Here is a 12,644-nt window from a genome sequence, read left to right as displayed (position 1 = left end):
TATGGGATTAGTACTTGTCTATACCTTCTAATTTAGAGACCAGGTAGCCATTGCCGCTGTCTAAGAAATAATTTATCCATATGTGCAGAAGTGTCCGTGTAGTCGCTTTTGCCTATGTTGTGTGCTGTCTTTAAAAATAGGCTTTATGATCATGGGGAAACTTTAGCCCGTTCAAATACGAGTTACTCGATTTTTGGATCACAATGCAATGATGAGAGCAGGACCCCAGGAGCCCTCACACCAGATCTAGTGTGGGGAATTTCATCGTAGGATTACTGTTTTTTTTTTTTTTTCATGTGTTGTTCACACACACTGCTCTAGGAAAATTATTTGCCAGGGTTTCGAGAAAATATGAAACATGGGCTGATTTTTGCATCACAGTGTGGATCGCAATAGTGCTTTTTAAGTGTCCACGCAGAGAATCAGCGGCTTTTGCATTGCAATGCAAACATCAGTTTTTTAAAACTGATATTCTTGGGTTGTGTATGGATGGGCCTCTCGTGATTGTATTTATAGAGAGAAACATGTGTGGTGTTCCGTCAAAGCGCTGTCAAAGCAATAGTGTTTCTGATCAATGCAAACAAACTATTGAAGATGTTGTGAAGGGTATGTGGGAGATTCATATTTCTAATCTAGAGGAGACAGCCATTCCTTGTGTACCCCTTGTGTAGTACAGTGGAGGTTTGTACATATCGGTGGTCATGGCACTGCTGCTTATGTAGCCGCAAGGATGAATTGCGTTGTTGTACTGATTTGTGAAGAATTGCGGCAATTATGTAAAAAAGAAAAAAAAAGAAAAATGGCAATGCATCATGAAATGTATGATTTCGAATAGCCAGCATTCAATTCACAATGAAATCTCAATTATTATTATTTTTTTTTTCTGTGTGTGTGTGCTGATCACAGTAACACTGCAATATATCAGGCAGAAATGTGTGTATATCTCAAAGATATTTTTATACTTTATGAAAGTTTAACCTCTATTGTAAGTGTAGGGGAATGAAATTTAGAAGAATATTCAATGAAATATTATATCAAAATAAGTAGAAAGATTAGGAAATTTTGGAACTCATTCTTGTTCTGTGTGTTTCTCATGTTTGAGTTGTAGAATGAGGTGTTGGTGCAACTAGGTTAACCTTCAACTCATAGTCTTGTAGCTCACTCAATTACTGTACATGGGACTGTGCATCAAATTTCTTACACACAGAGAAAATTGTGAAATTCATATCTGGTGGTACATCTTAAGCTGTCTACCTCATATGTCTTCTAGCCTATACTTTTTTTATCTGTCAAGTATATTCAGGTATGGTATTTCATTCAATTGGAGGAGTAGAATAATGCAGTGTATGCGGTACTGAGTATCTCCAAGTACTGTGGTGTGGTAGTTCGTAGCGTGTTTCGAGCCATAGAAGCCAGGAACCCCAACATTGTCTATTGGTAATCCAGTGACAACCTGTTTGATTCACAGTGATTTGTGAAGTAGAGAGCTTGCTTTCCTCAAACCATACATAACTATACTGATTGTGTGTACAATACGGCCATTGTTTTTTGTTCTTGTATCATATGTTACCAGCTTACCTTAGTAGCCTTTAGCTTGCATAAGTGCCACCTTCTTTCTTTCGTGTTTTTTTGTTTTTTCCATGTTATGTTCTGATATTTATTCATAGACCTGTGTACTGGGAGAGATGTGTTTACTGTTTGAAGAGAGGTGAAATGTTCAATAAAGCCGGAATATTATGTGTACATGAGTCCTGTCATACACAGAAATGTTTGAGATTACATAGTGCAAGACTCAAAACCTTCTCTCCGTCCTGTGAAATACTCCTCTACAGATTTCCCATGTATACCAGTCATGTCCTACGTCGCGTTATCCACCTGCCGATCTCTCTTTTCAGTTTACAGTCACTCGTACGTTTGATAACCCTTCTCTCTGATTACTAACATTAACTATCCAACAAAAAAGAAAGAGAGAAAGACCCAAAAGAATCCAATTTTCCATTGTCAAAGTGTGACCTTTGTCTCTTTGTGTTGTAATTGTACATTTATATGACTTTGATTCTTGTATTATCAATATATGACTTATGTTAATGAATTATCAATATGTTGTGATGTGCTGGTAGAGCACGCAGTTATCAGGTCAAAGGGATTTTTGCTTTATTTTTGCTAGTACACTTAGGTTTGAATCAAAGTGTCTCAGGCTAGAAAAAAAAAAGATTAAAGAAGCCTTTATTGTTTATTCTCCTGATATTCAACAGAGCAGTTGGATGAGAAAGTCTTGTGTGATTGAAAAAGTGGAATTTCAGTTAATTTTTTTTTAACGAACAGAACGGTTAATGATTTATGTCGTGCGTTCTTCATTGTGAAGGGCACAAGAGTGATGATGATGTTCCACGTAGAAGGAACAGAGGCTGAAATAAGTGAGATGCGTGTAAAGGACTGTCAAATATATTTGTGAATAGTTTCTTTGGGGAAGTGCGAAAGGTTGGTACACGTAAATGTTCATTCTTCCAAGCAATAAATTGAGGACAACCACATTAGACAAGGCACCGAGTGTTCTTGTCGAATTGTATGATTATATAACGTGGTATTTTACTTCCTTTTTTTTTCAAATAAAAAAAAAATGTATTCCCAACATACAGCCTTTGTGTGAAGTTGCTTTATTCGTATTGAGATGTTCATTCAGCTGCTTAACCCGTTTAGAACGAGTCCCGAGTATACTCGAGCAGGTGTCTATGGGAAATGCGTGTTGTAAGCAAAATCAGTCATTCCTCAACGGGCTAAAACTTACAATTGTGCCTGAATGCTCAATGGGATGTCGAGCCTGAACATTAGAAGGTTGTATTATTCCAAGTTTTACTGATGCTGAAGATTTAATACCTGGAGGAACGTAATGTCTTCTTTTAGGTTTGATGCAAAGAGTATGAGATTGAGGCTTGGATACAACACGTCTGACTGGGATCCCTAGGGAAGTATGCATGTATGTGCGAATGTGTGCTTGTGTGTGTGTCTATGTCTGTGACTGTGTCTGTGTGGATGGGTGGGGGATGGTGAGGGGGAAGGGGGAGGGGAGGGGCTAAGTAAGAGAGTAATGACTAAGGGGGTGTTGCAAGAAAGTTGCAATTAATTGCAACTCCCCAAAATCTATTGCAAATCCTGAAATCCATTGCAAATTTGCAATCAATTGCAAGTTGCAATAGATCTATCTATTGCAAAGTTGCAATAGATATTTGCAATTAATCGCAACTCGACTTTCTTGCAACACCCCCTAAGACTTGTCATATTCTACGTCTCCTTCAAAAATGATGTAGGCATAAAACAGTTTACATAGGAGCATCAAAAAATGATTTTGACTGATCCAGCTATAATTTATCAGACTGAAGAACGACATAAAACTACAGCTAAAAATAATTTTCAGACATGACCATAATGTCTATTGGGTGTTCAGCGCATCAGGATTTGAAAGTGCCATTAAAAGTGAATAAATGAGTAAATATAATCAAAAAATAATAGAATGCAGTCCACCGAAAAGAGCTAAACTTGTTTTGTTCTACGCCCACAATTAATCATTAAAAAGTCTTTACAATGTGGCCCAGTATGATATTCTTCTTAATGTTTGTTTTAAGTCTAAGTTTGGAGCTGTTAGGAAATATATTAGCAGTGGTATATTCTAAAGTCTTGATGCCGTTGACACAGATAATCACCGGTATACGTTTGAGTGCTCCACTTTGGGACGGAGAAGAAATACATGGGAAAATTTGCAGATGACGGGGTGCAAGAAACCTGTTGACCTTTGTGCAGAGTCTGTAAAACTTACGTGATGGTCTCAAAATAAAACAAACCCAAACTGTCTATATTGTAGTGAATTAACCCTCCTTTTGAGCTCAAAATCCAAACTTCAGGCAAATCGATACTGGGTGGGCATGAAGAGGGAGGTAACATGTGGAATGGCAAGCGAGAGATGAAGAGTTTAGAGTAGCAGCCAACGGTAGCAGCTCGTTTCGTAAAATGCAAGTGCGCCATCAGTGTTCGTTTATGGTAAAAAGAGAGACCAGGGCTCACACCTGTAAAAAAATAATTATAATGGAATATCCCTGACTGCATCACAAAATCGTACCAAAGATACTAAAGATAGAAAAAATAATAATTAAAGATCAGAAAAGGCAGTTTGGCAAAAAAAAAAAAAAAAAAACTGAATAGCTGCAGATATTGAGTATGAATTCCTCTACAAACTGCAATTTGGTTGGAATATGAAAGCTTTTCTCATGGAATTTGAAGGGACGATATTTGAATGGGTGTGTATGGCACGCCAGAAGGGAATCAAATAATTATGTTCGACACCAACTAAAAAACCATTTCATCAATTTAAATTTCATTCCACAAAAATATGTTCGATAAAATATATATTTCATAAAATATATATTCAAACAAAATATATATTTGACAAGAAAATATGAAGGTTTGACCGAAATATATTCGACAAAATATATATTTGACAAAAATATGTTTCACCAAAAATATATTTCACAAAAATATATTTGATCAAAAATATATTTGACACAAACTATGTTTGACCCAAAATATATTTGACAAAAAATATATTTGACCAAAAATCATATTTGACCAAAATATATTCGACAAAAAATATATATTTCACCAAAAATATATAGACCCAAGATATATTTGACATGGCGTTCTATACTTACGACAAGAAATCATTCGATGAACAAAAAACCATTCGATGAACAAAAAATCATTCCATGAAAATAAAAAGTCATTCGATGACAATACAGCGCAGCGCGAGCTTACACTGCACGTGTCGTTGCGTGTACACTGTGGTATACACCATCAATCTGCAAATTGCATGCGCATGCACATCCGCGCGCGCTTGCTAGCCCGTATACCGTGCGGTGAGAGCTAGCTAGACGCTCGCGTGGTACGCGCGCTATCATACAAAGCATTAGCGATTTCGATGTCTGTCTCTACTTCTGAAAGTGGGAGTAGGAACGATCTCGATGGCGTTATGCAAGAGCTCCGCCATTGCCAGTGAGATGACGAGCGCGAGATCGATCGGGATCAGGTCGCCCGGTCGTGGACATACTTGGAGACTAAGTTAGCACAAGCAGAGCAACATCAGCGGTAACCGCAGCAGCGACCCCAACACGTTACTGGTACAGCGCCCGGCCGCCCCGGGCGGGGGTTACATCAGCGGCAGCGTTTACGAATAGCCCGACCAGACGGAGGTACATTTGTACGCTGTGTGAATATCCTACGTACAGCGACTGGGCTGTAGTTACGGCAGCGCCTGCCATGACGATCCGGTCTCCAACCCAAACATCAAGCAGGCCAAGGGCAAGACCACAGCCTGAGGCTGTAAATAGGCTCAGTCTCAACCACCGGCACCGCACCGGCACTACGGATACGGGCTCAGCCTCAGCAACCCCAGGTTGGTAAACTGTCGTAGACCGATGAGATCTGTATCTGTATGGTTTAGTCAGCAAAATGTCCAGGAAGACATAGACTGTCTATCCACGCTAACTTGTAGAGGAGCACTACGTGTGGACAGAGCGCGACCATTGAAATGTGTCTGAGATCTGTCTCTTCTCGTTGCCGTCGGTCATGGGCTTCTTTAGAGACAGATTCCGGCGGTAGCCAATATCGTATCTAAGAGGCAAGAAGATATACCTCAAATTTCACTCTACCAAATTCCACCAAAATTTCAGGGATTCCTTAGTATCTCATTTCCAGTCACTCATATAAATTTGAATTAAATGAGACATAGGGAAGCATTGAATTCAACGTTGACTTAGTTGTGGTTGTTTCTGCTCACGCTCACAGCTTACGCTGTATAATGTTAACGTTACACATTACGGTGGCTTTTAAATAAGGGGGACCATCATAGACATTATAAAAAACAAGGTTATATGCCTTCTAACCTGGAGTAATATGTAACTCATCATGAAATATAGATTGCTAGTTGTTCTCCACCCCCCCCCCATGAGACTAACAATTAGAGTTACTGTCACACAGGTCAGTATCATTACGACAGCGCGTTGCTGACTGCAGTTATTCACGCGATCACGATTACTCTCCACAGGCATTCATTGTCGGCAGGTAGTTCGCCGTACAGGAGGAAAAGAATATGAAGTTTCCGTGACAACCTGAGGACATACGTTGATGCAGCAGGAAGAGATGATGGATGTGTGAGGTAAGACATCGTGTCCTCATTGCTAGATTCCCACTGGTGTGATATTTTGAATGGAAAGTGCTTCAGTAATATTATACTAATCACAGAGTTAGGAAAATTGACTTTATTTCTTTCTTTTTTCTTCTATGAATGTGATGTTTCTTATGGAAAGTTATGAGATTGAATAAGCTGAATGAACAATTCTCAGAGGATATAGATATATGTGATATAAACAGCCATCCCTATCTTTCAACAGAGCAGAATTCTGGATGCCTAATCCAGTCAAGTACTAACTTAGCTTAGTCAAGTACTTGTACTGTTTGAAAATTGTTGTTCAAATTTTACCTCTTTATTGTTATTTATTTGTGTGTGTGTGCGTGTGTGTGTGTGTGTGTGTGTGTTGAAACTAAAGTTTCAAAGATGAAGTTTAGGAAGTCAAGACTTTATGCCCCATTGTGAATGTTTTTTACTTTTGTGATAAACTTGGAATATAGTGATTTGGTGTGTTTTTTTCAAAGCTAGTAATATTAGGAATAATAAAGTAGTGATGGTAGTGATCATAATAAAATTTTCATGATGAATTATCATTGTTGTTATTACTTGAATAATGAAAATGATGTTTCTAGTCATGATTATCATCATCATCATCATCATCATTTATCATTGCTTTCCCCCTTGCAGAATTACAATATATATGCCTCTAAATATATTGTAGGCAAACTGTACTAGCAGTACCTAGAGAAACCTGAAACAAGTACCGGTACATCAATATGGTACTAATTGGAAACATTTCAGTTCATCTTTTCAACATCAAGTTTATTATATGTCGATAAAATTATGTTCCAAAAGGTATACAGTATTTACCCAGTAATGTCATGCATTGTATTTCTGTTGTTTCCACTAATACACAATGGCAGCTACAGTGTGAGAATGTTTGAGGCCATGAGGGGACCTGTAACTATGCCGTCTACGAGATCTGGGAAACAGAAGAGGACTGGAAGACGTGAGTCACTTTGTGTTGATCTCTATTGATCCAGTGATGGTTTTGCCAAGGTTTGACACTGTAGCTCCTTATTATAAAGTATAGATTATTAAGTTCAGAAGAAAATCAAGCAAACAATTCCATACTTCTTCAAATTCATGAAATTCTTCCGTCGAGATGTTTTCATTGCGACTGATTGACAAATTGCCCCACATCGACGTAAATAAGCACTGAATTGATCAGTGTTTTAGTAGTAGCCATGATATTTACGTCGATGTGGGGCAATTTGTCAATCAGTCGCAATGAAAACATCTTGACGGAAGAATTTCATGAATTTGAATAACAAAGCAGTACCCGCTGCATGCTATAAGGATTAGAACCAACACTTGCTGTCGGGCGAAAGCTCGGTGGTCTAGTGGAGATACGCCTGTCCGGTGATCAGGAGGTCGTAGGTTCGAATCCTGCTCGAGTATGTACGCCCATGATTTTTTATCATGGCTACTACTAAAACACTGATCAATTCAGTGCTTATTTACGTCGATGTGGGGCAATTTGTCAATCAGTCGCAATTCCATACTTCATTTGTCAGAATAAATTGTGCAGTATTAAAAGAAAAAAAAAGTGTCTTGTTCAGAATGTGTTCACTGTTATTGTAGTTTGTGTTTATTTGTTTGTTTGGTGGGTCATAGGATTTCTGTACCAGATGTAATTGCTTAAATGATTTGTGGTATTTTGTAGTACATGTACCATGTTCTTTGTTGATAAGCTTGTCTTGTATTCTTTCAGGAACTTTGCTGGTGCCAAGTCAAAGTCTTTCCGTCGAGAGAATGTGGATCTTTTGGACAAAGCAGAGCAGCTGTCTTCAATGGCTATACCAGGTGAGAGTCATGTTACCCCAGTGATAGCTGGAGTCCAATTCCAGAGTGGTTAACCCTCACTTTAACTAGTGGGGAAATTCTGTTTAATCAACATATTGCTTACAGGAGCCATGCTTGTGCTGCGATAACTATTTTATCAGAGGATCCTGATCAGTGTATATCAAAATTTTACGACCCTCATAAAGGTAGTTACATCAAACAGCTAATCTTTGAGGAGTTGTAGATTCAGAAAGAAATGAAGACAGGATACTGTAAAGATTTTTGTTTCAAAAAGTAGATTCTAGAGTATCTATCTTGTGTTGCAATAATCAAAAGTGCACACCCAATTCTTAACAATCTCTATTCTCTACTTACACAAAATGTTGTTCTTACACCCCAATGGAAGTAGTTTTGTGCATACTAAAGCAAGAAATATTTGCAGTGTGAAATTTTCTTGAATCACAGCTGACAGCCTTTTTTTTTTCTTTTTTTTTATGCCTCCGCCACGAAGTGGTGCCGGAGGCATTATGTTTTCGGGTTGTCCGTCCGTCCGTCCTTCCGTCCGTAATGAATTTTGTGGACAGCGTAACTAAAAAACGTTTTGAGGTATCCTAATGAAACTTGGCATGTATGTGTATTAGGGGGTGAAGTTGTGCCTATCAACTTTTGGGTGCACATGCTCAAGATCAAAGGTCAAAAGGTCAAGGTCAAATACTTAAAATTTCACTATTTCCACCATATCTATGCAATGCCTGAAGATATTTTCTTAAAACTTGGTGTATACATGTATTACCCAATTAAGATTCTCTGGTGGAAGTTTGGGGTCATGAGGTCAAAGTTCAAAAGGTCAAGTAACAATATTTTTTTGTCCGTAACTTGGAAATTGTTCATGGTATCTTCATGGAACATAGCATATATACAGTTGTACATGTACTGACTGACAATGATTATCTAGAGAATTTAGGGTTCATGGGGTCAAAGGTCAGGGGCCAAAGAAAAGGGCAACACTTCAACATTTTACTATTTCCCTCATATTTATGCAATGCCAGCGGGATTATTTTTTTTTTTTTTTTCACTTGGTGTATGCATGTATAACCTGATAGAGATTCTCTGGAAACTTTTTCTTTTCTTTTTTTTTTTTTTTTTGCCTTAAAGGTCAAAAGGTCAAAGATCAAGGGAAAGTGCTGAACTAACTTTTTCCTCCATATCTCAGAAGTGGCTCAAGGTATCTTGAAACTTTCTACATATTTATGCATGTTCTGCCTGACAGTGATTATCCTATGAATTTTACGGTCAAAGGCCAGATGAAAATGGTAACAATGTACTTTTCAATACAGAAATTGCACTTTTTCTCCATACCTTGAAAAGTACTCAATGCATAAACTTATGAATGGGCAAAGTCAAGTTAAAGTCCTTAAATCCCCAAATGCATGCTCTCCTATTCATCCAATTAAACTTAGGTCAAGGAAGGTGAATATTCAACACATTTGTGACAAACTTGTTATTTTAATATTTTGCCAATTGTGTGAAAATGTAATCACACATTGTCCACATGTACAGTAGACCTATTAGGAGAATCATGCATTATGGCGGAGGCATACCAGTCGCCTTAGCGACATTTCTAGTTCAGCATGCCACTTGAATTCAATGCATACAGTGCATACAGTGTAAACAAGAACTTTTGCATGTACATGTATTTTGATTTTGTGACTCTTTGATCTCACAAAATTTGCAAAATTGGAATACACACGAAAATGTTTGGCTTAAAATGGTTCACTATTTTTGCTTCAATTGAGTTCTGCATGCCAAAAACGAAAGATTGTATACTTCATTCCGTTCAAAATAATTAAGACTCTAAACAGTGTTTTCACGGAAGAATTAAAATGGGTTGATGCTTATTCTCCAACAAACGTTATTCATTCATCCATTTCATTCATTCATCTCATTTATTTTCACTTTCATTATTGGTTGACAAAATCTGTATTAAAAACACAAACAAACAAACAAAAATGCACTGTGTCAAATATGATAATGGAGAAATCATGAGAAGCACAACGTAGTCTTATTGAAAATGACCCCTTAATAACAAATATGATGTAAATATGTGTAATCATTTATAATCATTTGTAATTTGATTGAAACAAACATGAAAACAAATTGTGATAAGATTATGTATTGATTTCTACTTTGCAAGAAATCAGTTGAAATTTGAATTATTGATGAAAACTTATCCCGTAATGACCAATTTGCATGGACACATTAATGATTATGCAAAAGTATGAAGTGAAGGATCTATGAAGATAGATTGCAACATATGATTTTGTTTGTTTGTTTGTTTCTCTGTGTTGGTAGGAGCATAGCTGCCTTGGACCCTGATAGCCCTATCCATCATCATGAGGTTTCCCAACCCACTCAATGCCATGCAGAGCCTTTGGATCAACGTCATCATGGAAGGACCACCTGCTCAAGGGTGAGCCACAATGTGCACACATCAGCAGGTCTGAGAGTATTCTGAAGGGGGAGGGCAATTATGCCGGCAGTGCAGTCATTATTCTGATTCAGTCTAATCAGGCCACTCTGCATAAAGATTCACAATCAATCAATCAGTCAATCAATCAATCAATTAATCAATCAATCAATCAAATTTCTTCAAGCAAATATCTTTGAACCTCATTAAAGCTTTGGTTTCAAAATATTTCATTTTACCTTTTCATCGGCTAAAGCAGCATCTTAGTGAGTACAATTATAATTCTTCAGTCATGGGGAAAATAATTTTGTAAAAGTAAAAATCAATACCTCTCAAATCAGCAGTGTTTCGAAGTCTCATTTGTATGCCACTCTCCTTCTCTTTGTGACCCTTCTTATTGGAAAGTCTGGACGCCAGCTATTTCTACTCTACACATTAATGTTGTTTCCAGAAATTCTTTCTGTCTATATGGCTACAGATTTTATTGTTAATTTGGAAGAAAGGACAAATATATGTTCATTCTTTAAAAAAAAGAAAGAAAGAGTGTGTATACATGTATTATCAAAGATGGATAATGAACAAATACTGACATGAAAAAAAAAATTGTGCATTCTGTAGTTCACATTACTGTATGGTAATGTTTCATTCTCTCCCCACTCCTCTGTCCAGTCTCGGAGTGGAGCCATTGGACAAGGATGTAACAAGGAAGCCTCCTCGTTAGGTTCGTGACCCCATGATCACCAGACCTCTTCTTATTTATGTAGTCATGTCTGCCCTCATCATTGTCGTGGGGATCCTCTGGGTCTTCTGGAGAGAGGTTAGTGCTCCCTTTATTGTCCATGACTGTACATACATTTCTATTAATATTGGTCAAGTTCTTCCTTTACATAATTGTAATATTATGCCCTTGCTACATTGTGCCGAGTGATAACATTAGTGCATTTAGCAAGCTATCTTCTGTCAGATTCTTTGTCATGCGGATTGTAATATTAGATAATGATGCATGTATTGATTTGATTAGATTTATCCATTGTCTTTATAGATACTTGGCTGTGTATATTAGTACATGCAGTAGCAGCATTCATCTTCACATACAGTATGCAATGAATTGTTTTGCTCCATGAAGCCTTTTCAGAGTATAAGGACAAGCATGATACTATCTTGAGCTGGGATTTATCAACTTGTGCCTGTCAAGCAGTCCAGATGGCACTGTAATAATGACTGCTCCTCTCGATTAGATGCAATCCTGCCTCAGCCTTCTCTGTGTCAGACAAAGTCATAAAAAGACGTGTAGCATACATGTATGAATACAAGACCATACATACTGTCTGATGCACCACTGGTGATGAAATTACTCAATCGTGTACAGACTTTGTCAGTACGTTTCAACATAAAGTAATGAGTGATAATTTTGATGAGTAATGTTGTCAAACATGCAGATCATGCCTTGGTTAGCTGTCCTTCAAGATGTAACTGATGTTGGTTATCTACTTCCCACCACTACAGGAAATATTCCAGAAGGAAGCACTGTCAGTATAAGGTGAGTGTGGCATGAACTTCCCTCCCCTTCTCCCATCCCACTGGTGTATTCGCACACTTTTGCCATGTTATTGTTGAAACCAAGGGCTGTCATTTAAATATCACAGGCTAATTGTTAATTGTACACATTGTAAAATTATTGCCCATTGTACGCTAATGTGTACAAATGTGTCCTTTAAAAGCAAAAAAATTGAATGAGTTAACTATGTGTAAAACATCTGTCATTATGATTGTACTTCTTCACAACTAAACCTCAGCACTTCTGTAGGATTTCTTGTATTCTGCTCTGCTTCATGTTTTGAGAAAATTGGAGGTTTCTTATACTTTTTTTCACTTTATAAGATATTTGTAGGAAAATAATGCTATATATTTGGTTTCATAGGCTGCTGACTGGATGGTATAATTGACTAATTTAATGTCTAATGCACTACAATGACTTCCATGTCTGTTTAATTAGATCAGAGGGGCAATCAGGCACAGTTTTACTCTTTTCCATAGAACTCCTTTTAATGACTTACTCTTGATTGACTGATTTTTGTTGCTCATTTCAGATATCTGTTTCTTGGTGATGCTGACTTCCTCTGTCTTAGTTGTGCCGGAGATTAAAAGTAGGGT

General features: G+C 37.5%; 1 long non-coding RNA gene across 1 annotated transcript; it reads left to right on the top strand.

The window, feature by feature from the left end:
• Positions 1-9,186: 9,186 nt before the first annotated feature.
• Positions 9,187-11,188, top strand: LOC140241806 (uncharacterized). The gene is made up of 3 exons (XR_011902106.1): positions 9,187-9,248; positions 10,376-10,493; positions 11,160-11,188. It is a non-coding gene; the product is annotated as an uncharacterized lncRNA (long non-coding RNA).
• Positions 11,189-12,644: the final 1,456 nt, after the last annotated feature.

Source organism: Diadema setosum, chromosome 18, assembly GCF_964275005.1.
Source record: "Diadema setosum chromosome 18, eeDiaSeto1, whole genome shotgun sequence".
In the NCBI taxonomy this organism is placed as follows: domain Eukaryota; kingdom Metazoa; phylum Echinodermata; class Echinoidea; order Diadematoida; family Diadematidae; genus Diadema; species Diadema setosum.
The sequence above is the reverse complement of the archived record's forward strand: the minus strand, read 5'-3'. Positions and strand labels throughout refer to the sequence as shown.